Genomic DNA, 11,165 nt, shown 5'->3' on the forward strand with positions numbered 1-11,165 from the left:
GGGTTTGGGTTGGGATGTCTAAAAATGTAATAGACCCCTTCAAGGTTTGTAAACATTGAATGACTATCGGGTGCGCGCGCAGCATGGGGTCAAACTGTTATACCATTTAGGCTTTCTAGTTTAATCTAACAGGGCTGATAAATGATGACTTACCTCAAATAAAGTGAGCACTACAAACACAAGCCTCTTTGATCTTTGCATTGTCCCAGTCTGCACGTTTAATTGCTTGCAGCCACAGATGTTGTATTTTTTGATTTCGAGATTCTGCAGGAATCACGAAAAACTTAACGAAAGACTTGGTGCGATTTTCACAGCCCACGAGGCAAGTAGGCATTTTTGATGATACCGAATAATACGCAACTCAATCTGCTGTAATGAGTTTTCTGACCCCGACATGCGCAGTGGTAACCACCTGTGACGTGAACTGTGAATGGGTCTATAGAAAGTGATTCTAACCCCAACTCCAATAGTAAGAAAATAGAAAAAACTATGAGAAAACAATACATAAAATTAAACGAAAAAGAAAGTCGTGCAACGCACACGAAAAAATATTTATAGAAATTTGTGCAAATGTCATGATAAAAACATTGGTGCTCAAGGCACGAAAAAAAGCTGAATTTTGTGGCATGGACACAAATAGATTAATCAAATCAAATTAATCAAATTTATTTTAAGGGCTGTCTGAGGGTTAAGTGTTGGAATTGGTTTAGGCACTTACAGTAGTTGTAATGATTGGGGTTAGGGTAAGGGGGTATCCATACGGTATGGCAAAAAATAAATTTCTTTGGCCAAAAATATATTTTTAAATATATGCTAAATAAATTTTGTAGAATTAAATGCTCAATTGAATATATTTTTGAATTTGGAAATATATTTAGTTTTAACCTTCATATCTCAACATATATTTCAAAATGTATTTCAAGGGCATTTACATTCCATGTGGCAAAATTTTTTTATTTACAAAAATATATTTTAAATATACGCTAAATACAAGTTATATTTAATACAATTATATTTAATTTTAACCTTTTTAAAACGGTTATGTTTACAGGTTCACAACAAAAACACGTTTTTATTTCAATGCAACATGAATATATTTCCTTGAAATGATTTTGCCATATGGATAGGGATTGCATTAAGCCTATAAGTGTCCTCACAAATATAGTTATACAAATGCGTGTGTGTGTGCATGTTTTAATGTGTGGTGTGCATACAGATAACTTTAAGTGTAAAACATTGGCATCGAGCAGCTGTCCTGGAAAAGAAAACATTTCCACCGTGTTGACACACTGGAGCAAATGATAACCTGGGTAAAAGCTTTCTTTGTTTGGTCAATTAATGACAACATTAACTGAGACTATTCATTAAACCACATAAGTCAGTTTGAGAGCAGATTTACCACAGTACCAGTGATGGGTGCCAGACATCTAAAGCTTTTTGGTTGACAGATTAAAGAGGTGTTTACAACGGACAAATGAAAGATTGATGAAGTGATTCCGTTGTTTTTCCACTACATGAACCCCTGTTTCTTTTTGGTTAAACGAGGGGTTGTCGTTTATTTATTTTTTTAAACCTGTGAAAGGCTTTTTCATAAGACAAGCAAAAGAAAATGTTTTGAATATTGTTCATTTCCATGCAATAAAAAACAGACGGTAACTGTGATGTCCTGAACACATAAGCACCATAATGCTCCTGTATAGCTTACTGGTTGAGCATTGTGTTAGTAGCGCATAAGGTTATAGGTGTGAACCCAGGAAACAGACACTGATAAAACAATGTATACCTTATAGTACACTGAAAGTCACTTTGGAAAAAGCATTGTTAATGAAAATAAAAATAGTTCATGCAATTTGGTACAGTAGCCTTTGTTTGCAATTACAGAGGTCAAATGTTTCCTGTAGTTCTTCACCAGGTTTGCACACACTGCAGAAGGGATTCAGTCAGGACTTCAGGAGATCAGTCAGATTTCTGGCCTGTCGCTGAGAAACACAGAGTTTGAGCTCCCTCCAAAGATTCTCTACTGGGTTTAGGTCTGGAGACTTGTTAGGCCACGCCAGAACCTTGATATGCTTCTTACAGAGCCACTCCTTGGTTATCCTGGCTGTGTGCTTCGGGCCATTGTCATGTTGGAAGACCCTGCCTTGACCCATCTTCAATGCACTAACTGAGGGAAGAAGGTTGTTCCCCAAAATCTCGCAATACATGGCCCCAGTCATCTTCTCCTTAATACAGTGCAGTCCCCCTGTCCCATGTGCAGAAAAACACCCCCAAAGCATGATGCTACCACCCCATGCTTCACAGTAGGGATGGTGTTCTTGGGATGCTACTCATCATTCTTCTTCCTCCAAACACATTTAGTAGAATTATGACCAAAAAGTTATATTTTGGTTTCATCTGACCACATTACTTTCTCCCATGACTCCTCTGGATCATCCAAATGGTCACTTGCAAACTTGAGACGGGCCTGGACATGTGCTGGTTTAAGCAGGGGAACCTTCCGTGCCATGCATGATTTCAAACCATGACGTCTTGGTGTATTACCAACAGTAAGAAACGGTGGTCCCAGCTCTTTTCAGGTCATTGACCAGCTCCTCCCATGTAGTTCTGGGCTGATTTCTCACCTTTTTTTAGGATCATTGAGACCCCACGAGATGAGATCTTGCATGGAGCCCCAGTCTGAGGGAGATTGACAGTCATGTTTAGCTTTTTCCATTTTCTAATGATTGCTCCAATAGTGGACCTTTTTCACCAAGCCACTTGGCAATTTCCCCGTAGCCCTTTCCAGCCTTGTGAAGGTGTACAATTTTGTCTCTAGTTGGACAGCTCTTTGGTCTTGGCCATGTTAGTAGTTGGATTCTTACTGATTGTATGTGGTGGACAGATGTCTTTATGCAGCTAATGACCTCAAACAGGTGCATCTAATTTAGGATAATAAATGGAGTGGAGGTGGACATTTTGGTCTTTGAGGGTCAGAATTCTAGCTGATAGACAGGTGTTCAAATACTTATTTTCAGCTGTATCATACAAATCAATAATTAAAAAATAATATATTGTGATTTCTGGATTTTTTTTCCGATTATGTCTCTCACAGTGGACATGCAACTACGATGACAATTTCAGACCCCTCCATGATTTCTAAGTGGGAGAACTTGCAAAATGGCAGGGTGTTCAAATACTTATTTTCCTCACTGTATGTACCTTTGAGATATCAACATGCACCCTTTAGGTACAAAGGTTTACTTTTTGAAAGGGTACAGTGACAGATTTTGTCTTCATTTTTATGAGAATGTATGGTACATTGCATGATATGACTGAGTGTTTTTTTAATGTATTAGCCTACTATACAGTAAATGTATGTCCCAAAACTAGATGATAAAACACAAAAGACCACAAATCAAATTAATGTATCCTTGAGAAAATCTCACTTTTATATTTGATATAAAATAAATATGAACTAATATAATTATTTCTCTCACGCAATTTATGTTTGTGATTAAAAAGGTCATTTCTGATTCCAAGTAATGTTTTCAAATCCCTGAGCTTCACAGTACACCGCGATATTACCAAACACAATAACACAAATCTGCTGTACCTACTCGAAACGTCTTTATAAAAACCTCAAGATGAAAGGTCTCCTGCTGCAAGGCTCTCGATTGCGAGTAATAATCTGACTTTATTCTTGCAGAATTTTGTCATAAGGAATGCAGGCTCCAGCTTTAATTGCGTTGCTTTTATGGATGACCTCGTTTCCCTCAGCCTCTGGTTGAACTCTATTTAGATGAGACTGCAGTCTGTAATTTAAAGAAGCCTCTTATCATTTCTCTCCTTTTCCGGCCTGAGGGGATGTATGGTTCGCCAACTTTGCGCACGATGCGTCTGCAGGGGCGCACTGCGAATAGAGTATCACATTAGGGAATCCATGACAGATGTCTTTAATCAGACGTCTTTGTGATATTCTTGAGAAATATGTTTTATGCATCTGTATGTGTTCACCAGCTACCTGCTTCTTGTCATGTTTTGGTTCTGGATGCAGTTTGCTTGTGGCGAACTAAGACCTCATAAGTTTCTCATCTCCACCCAGATCAAAGAGAGCATCAGCCATGGCTTCTGCATGGTAAAGTGGTTTTTGAAATGAAGAAAATCCTCCACTGTATTATAGAAAAGAATATAAACAAAGCACCATTACATACAAATTAGTTTGTACTTGAGCCTACATACACAAAGTAAAGACTGGAAGATTTATACAATAGAGTTACGAATCCAATTCGATTAATCAAACAAGAATAATGTCATTCACCTGACTTGCACAGAAGAATCCTGGAAGAGTTTGAATAATTAATGCAATCATCCGGAATCATAAACTTTGGAATTGCACTGCCAGATATCAATGTTGATTATTTTGGAACAATATTATTGCACGCTAATGATTGTTGCAATTGAGTCGAAGCTAAGAGGGAATGTAGAGCAACTTCTATTCCAGATGTGTTGCACAACATCAGGTTCATGCCTTGCCATGCCTTGATCAATCAGGTTGCCAAGACAAATTTGTAAAACTATTTCTTAACTATACATGCCAGGGTTTTATGCTATTCTGAAAACAATACAACGAAAATGACTAAGCTATTGATTATGGTGTTTTTCGAATTTAAAACTACTAAATAAAGCAACTTAATACCACAAATATTCTCATATGGCCACAACAGCATTTTATGATATCCCTGTTAACTGCAATGCATTCTTGTTTAAAGCATTGTTTGTTTTGCTGCTAAAGAATAACATTTGTTAATGAAGGAGTTGATCATTAAATCTCGTTAGTTGCGCAAATTGCAATTTTAAGGAGAAAAATGTAAAGCACTGATCTTTATTACGATCCCCACAGGCGGGAGTCTGCCTGAGTTTGATATTTATTTACCTTATATGGTAAAATGTGTTAAACAAATAACATCAAGCTATCCAGACATGTTCTTAAAATATACGTGCCTGGATTAAATAATGAGTTTACTTTCGACCCTAAAGTGCATGAAAATATCAGTTTTGAGACCCCATTCGGAGTCAGCATTTAGCATGTGTTGCTAAACAAACCCTGGAGGATTTGTTAGACGGATTACATCTGGATTTCTTCATAGCGGCTATTGTGACTGAAGATGCTCCATGGTAAACCCAAAGTTCAGTTGAAAAGAACCTATTGCCATTAATTATTGCTTGTGCTGCACAACAGATCATAAGGTTGACTTGACAAAGCCATTACAGTTATTGAAAAACATGGGTTGGAGCTTTGTTTAGAATAGCTGAATATTAAAATTTGTATGTGTTGTAACAACTTATTAGACAGCTCGTTGGACTGCTTGATTTTGATTGGCCAGTCATTTGCAGGTTTGTTACACGGTAACCCAGATGCTGCAAATAATTTTGACAGGTACAGTTTAATATTTACACAAAATTAAATATAAATATGTTTAATAGCATATGATACTATATTTACAAATGATTAAACCAAATAAAGTTTTTTAAAGTTACGAAACACACATATACACAAATTAAAACATGCTCGACTTTGTTACCTAGATTTGTGCGTTTATTGCACACAAACGTAATGTAAAATTACAGAAAAAAATTATTTTTGTATCACAGAAAATTTCTGTCATTTATTGTGCCCGTTAATTTACAGTAATTTTCCGGCACCCCAGCTGCTGGAATTGTAGTGTTTTTTACAGATTTTTTTTACAGTAAAGTTACAGTAAAAACTGTATTTTTGTATCACGAAAAATTTCTGTAATTTATTGTGCCCGTTATTTTACAGTATTTTTCCGGCAGCCCAGCTGTCAGAATTTTAGTGTTTTTTACGGATTTTTTTGTTAATGTAAAATTACAGAAAAAAACTGTATTTTTGTATCACAAAAAATTCTGTAATTTATTGTGAAATATTTTATGGTATTTTTCCGGCACCCCAGCTGCTGGAATTTTTGTGTTTTTTACAGATTTTTTTTACAGTAAAGTTACAGTAAAAACTGAATTTTTGTATATCGGAAAATTTCTGTAATTTATTGTGCCCGTTACTTTAAAGTATTTTTCCGGCACCCCAGCTGCCAGAATTTTTGTGTTTTTATGGATTTTTATAGTGTTAATGTAAAATTACAGAAAAAACTGTATTTTTGTATCACAAAAAAATTCTGTAATTTATTGTGAAATATTTTACGTATTTTTCTGGCAGCCCAGCTGCTGGAATTTGTGTGTTTTTTACGGATTTTTTTTACAGTAAAGTTACAGAAAAAAAAATTTGTATCACGGAAAATTCCTGTAATTTATTGTGCCCGTTATTTTACAGTATTTTTCCGGCAGCCCAGCTGTCAGAATTTTAGTTTTTTTTTTACGGATTTTTTTGTTAATGTAAAATCACAGAAAAAAACTGTATTTTTGTATCACAAAAAAATTCTGTAATTTATTGTGAAATATTTTACGGTATTTTTCCGGCACCCCAGCTGCTGGAATTTTTGTGTTTTTTACAGATTTTTTTACAGTAAAGTTACAGTAAAAAATGTATTTTTGTATCACGGAAAATTTCTGTAATTTATTGTGCCCGTTATTTTACAGTATTTTTCTGGCACCCCAGCTGCCAGAATGTTAGTGTTTTTATGGATTTTTTTATAGTGTTAATGTAAAATTACAGAAAAAACTGTATTTTTGTATCACAAAAAAATTCTGTAATTTATTGTGAAATATTTTACGGTATTTTTCCGGCACCCCAGCTGCTGGAATTTTTGTGTTTTTTACGGATTTTTTTTACAGTAAAGTTACAGAAAAAAAATTATTTTGTATCACGGAAAATTCCTGTAATTTATTGTGCCCGTTATTTTACAGTATTTTTCCGGCAGCCCAGCTGTCAGAATTTTAGTGTTTTTTACGGATTTTTTACAGGGTTAATGTAAAATTACAGAAAAAACTTTTTTATATCACGGAAATTCATATTTCTGTAATTTATTGTGCCTGTTATTTTACTGTATTTTCCGGTTCCCCAGCTGCTGGTATTTTAAGATTTTTTTTATCTTTTATTGTATCCTGTCAGTTTAATTTTAATAAAACACAGTCGATTTAAACATTTTGATCATTCATTACTGTGCCTTTTGTAAGTCGCTAGTATGCTTCTTGTAAACAAGTTCTTGACATAGCCTACCTCGGCTGAGCACGATCGATTCTGACATTAACAACATAAGACTTTTATCCGTCTTAGTCACTAAGCATAAACTGAAGAATATGCGCCAGCAATATTTAGTATTGTCTGCTTTGTAACCTGGAATGAACCCGTATCAAAACAAAGAAAAACATGTGCCTCCAGTGGACACTTCAACCGAAAGATGCAGCGAATATTTCCAGACGTTTTTCAGGTTATGCAGAAATGTAGGCGTATTTTAATGTAAGCGTATTTAGCTGTATTTAGGCATATTTAAATGTAGGCATATTTAGCCTGTGTAGCAAAATACTTTATCAACCACTTAGCTGCCCAATTATTCAACTTTAACTTTTTAAAACTTTTTGTATTGGTAAATAAACAAAATACATTTTGGTCTTTGCTTTAATAAAAAGTACTGTTCTATTTTCTAATATAATTAGCATATAACATAATTATTAAAAAAGCCATCACAATCACCTATTAGTACAAATCTCAATTTCATTGTGGTAGATTATTATGTTTAAACAGAGTTGATATAGACAGGATTTATCACAGCAGATAGAGTCGTCATGGAGTCTCTGAGAATGAGAAGCAGGGCAGAAGTCAGAGGTCAGAGACACTGAGCACACAATCCAGCTCGAGAGCCTTTAAGCTTAAATGATTAAGTGGCCTTTCGCTTTATAACATTTGCCAACGGCAACATAAGGGGAGAATAGCAGGATAAAGCTGTCTCTTAAGGATAATGCTCCCGAAATCCAAGCGGACTTGGACCTCAGTGGAGGAGATAAGACAAAAGTTCAGTGGCCCTGTGGGAATTTATAGACATTTTAAACAGTCTTAGCCTGAGCAAATGACTTTGGAGTGTGACTTAAAGAGTCTGAGGGGCGCATTGATCTGCTTTTCTTCGTAGTTAATAAGCCTGATGTCATTATAGTTTCAATGCAATCGGATGTTCCTGTTGTGCTGTTTGTGCTCTTGCAGCTAATGAGGACACAACGCAGACTGCTGTTTAATGTTATCATAGTAAATCACATACACAAAACACAAAAAATTAAACATTTTGCCAGATCAACAGAAAAAATTTACATTTGACATATAAACAGAAGACTCACATGTTGTGTGATAAAGCTTAGTGGGTACCCCATGTAGCTGTCACAGAGGCGATATCCTTTTAAAAAGTTCACCTTTGCACCTGAATAGTTCTAGTACTTCAGAGGTACATAATGGTTTCAAATGTACATATCTGTACCTAAATGGTACATATTAGGACCTTTTGAAAGGGGACTACCAAAGTGACAGCTATGGACCAATTATGCATAATTTCCATCAACGGTTTGGGACAGTACAGTAAAAACTAGTGTTGTAGTCAAGACCACCTAAACAGAGACCAAGTCATGACCAAGACCAAGACAGGCCGAGACCGAGACAAGACCAAGGCTTTAAAGGGTCGAGACCAAGTCAAGATCAAGACAGGCCAAGACCAAGTCAAGACCAAGACCAGTGCAAGTCACTGCATTAAAACATTTATGATAAAATGTGGAATATGCATATGATTAGGCACTTCTTGTCTCTCTCTCTCTGTGTGTGTGTGTGTGTGTGTGTGTGTGTGTATGCCATCAGAGAAGTTGATAAAATAATCAAAGGCATTGCAGATATGTGGGAATTTATCTTTGTCTATATAATAGTGTACAAACACTAAAGCGCTAAAATCAGCTTAACCATTCTGAACTGTCTTTCCATGACTTGCCATCCACTAAACACAATGCAGGTGTTTTTAGGACTAAAATTAGAAAAAAATGTCATTGGGAGAAACAATGCTTAAACAATGCCAACATCATATGCCAAACCTGAATTAACTGCATAAAATGAATGATAAAAAAATACATTTTTGATGTGCCATCAGTTGTGGTCTTGACCGGTCTTGAAATAAAATTCCGAGTCCTCTTTGTCTGAGACCGAGACGAGACCGAGTAAAAATGCGGTCGATTCCAAGACGAGACCAAGACCTTTAAAAAGTGGTCTCGAGAACTACAACATTACAGTATACAATACGATTCGGGACAGTAAACCCTTGTGTTTCCACCACCAAACCTTACCCTTACTTGACATCCTTAATGTAAAATTACAAAAAAACCTGTGTATTTGTATTACGGTAAATTTCTGTAATTTATTGTGCCCGTTATTTTACGGTATTTTTCCGGCACCCCAGCTTTTTTATGAAATATTTTTTACAGGGTGTAATCAACGTAATTATCACGCAGAGGCAAACACAGTAAACAACGACATATAGCAGATCTTGTTCTTGCTGCATGTGATATAAACCTACAGAATTGTAAATGGACAAGCTTTGTACAACAAAGATAACCTTGAGCGATATTTATTGACCATTTTTTCTGATGGTAACAGTGTAGTAGTTGCACCCACATACAGTAACTTGCTATAGATGAACTGATAAGCATAAAGCATGTCAAATATAAGTAAATTACTTTAATTCAGGACTAACCACAAGAAGAAAATTGTTGGCGTTTAAATGTTATTTTTATTTCGTTATGAATTATAGAGCTTAATAATAAAAATATTGCAGTGTTTTTTCTTTTGATCGCTCCTTTTGTTGCAGAAAAACAGCGAAACATATGTTGTGTTTTGGTGCTGGTTTGCTGGTGACTTCCCATGCTGGTCTAAGCTGGTTTGGTGCTGGTTCAGCTGGTGGTCATCAGCATACCAGCATTCCATGCTGGTCATACCAGCATAAGTTGTGTTTTGGTGCTGGTATGCTGGTGACCGCCAGCTAAAAAAACATGGACCAGCATGGGAATTATGCTGTTTTTTCAGCAGGGTAGCTATACATGATGGAAAAACAGCAGAGTGTTTAATTAAATGACTGATCAAAAGAACACATGTTAACACAGTACAGTTACAGTATTTTCCATCGAGGGAGATGTTAAAGGCCGCAAGTCCTTTGATGTGTCAAACTGAGCAGCTACTAAATCTCTCTGAAAACAGACAGGCAGGTTGTATGTGCATCACGAAGCAGAACGGGCTCTGATTTGCCCATATGCTCTTCCGGATGCTGCAGAGCTCTCTGGTGTAGATCTTTGCACTCCCACCCCTCAGGTGTCTTTTGTTCCCACCATGGCCTCCCCTCCCTTCTAGTCCCCGATTTACTTTGAAGTGCCAATCAAAATGAAGGGAGACGCTCACAAAGAACAAACTGCTCGCACAGAATATATTACTTTTCTTGTTTCCTTTTGTTCATCTCTCTATAACTTTGTGTGCTTTTTTCCATCATGTGATGGAATTACGAGGACAGAAGTAACAAAGTTAACACGTGACTCTGACAGGTGTGCTTGTTGACGGCATGGAAGAGACAATAGCCTACTAAATGCAAATAATACTATTAAGCTTCTTGTACAATTATCTAATGGGTATCTTTGTTGAATGCACAAAATAATGTTATGGATTGATTTAAAAAATTGATTGATTTTGGGAGTTTTTTCTCAGTAACATTACAGATATCTTAACAAATGAAGAGCATCTAACTTTAATTGTAAAGGAACACTGTATCGGTTAGCTTTGAAGAGGCAACATGTGTTTGTTTTGTCACCTTTTGTTAGTCTAGGAGATGATCTGACAGGAAACAGGAGCGTTTCACAGACACCGGTGCATGCAGGAAGTGCAGATAGTCTCATCTCACATGCACGGACGCACATGCACACCGCATGGTAGATGAGATAAACGGATTAGTGGGCAGTAGTTGTATGGTTCGGCTCAAACTTTGAGTGACATGGCAGCTCTGGCGTAATCCAGTCCTGATAATCCTGTAAAATTTTAAAGGTGCTGAGGGTCCAAAGCCTCTGACCCGGTGCCAAACACAAACATAGTTAGTTTCAGATGTGTCTCCAATCAATAATTATTTTTTCAGTTATCATTTATACTATGTACTGCAAGATTACTTGTGAAGTGTTTTGTACCACTGTGACGTGTTCATAGCCAAGAG

The sequence above is a fragment of the Misgurnus anguillicaudatus genome, chromosome 19 (genome assembly GCF_027580225.2).
Source record: "Misgurnus anguillicaudatus chromosome 19, ASM2758022v2, whole genome shotgun sequence".
Lineage (NCBI taxonomy): Eukaryota > Metazoa > Chordata > Actinopteri > Cypriniformes > Cobitidae > Misgurnus > Misgurnus anguillicaudatus.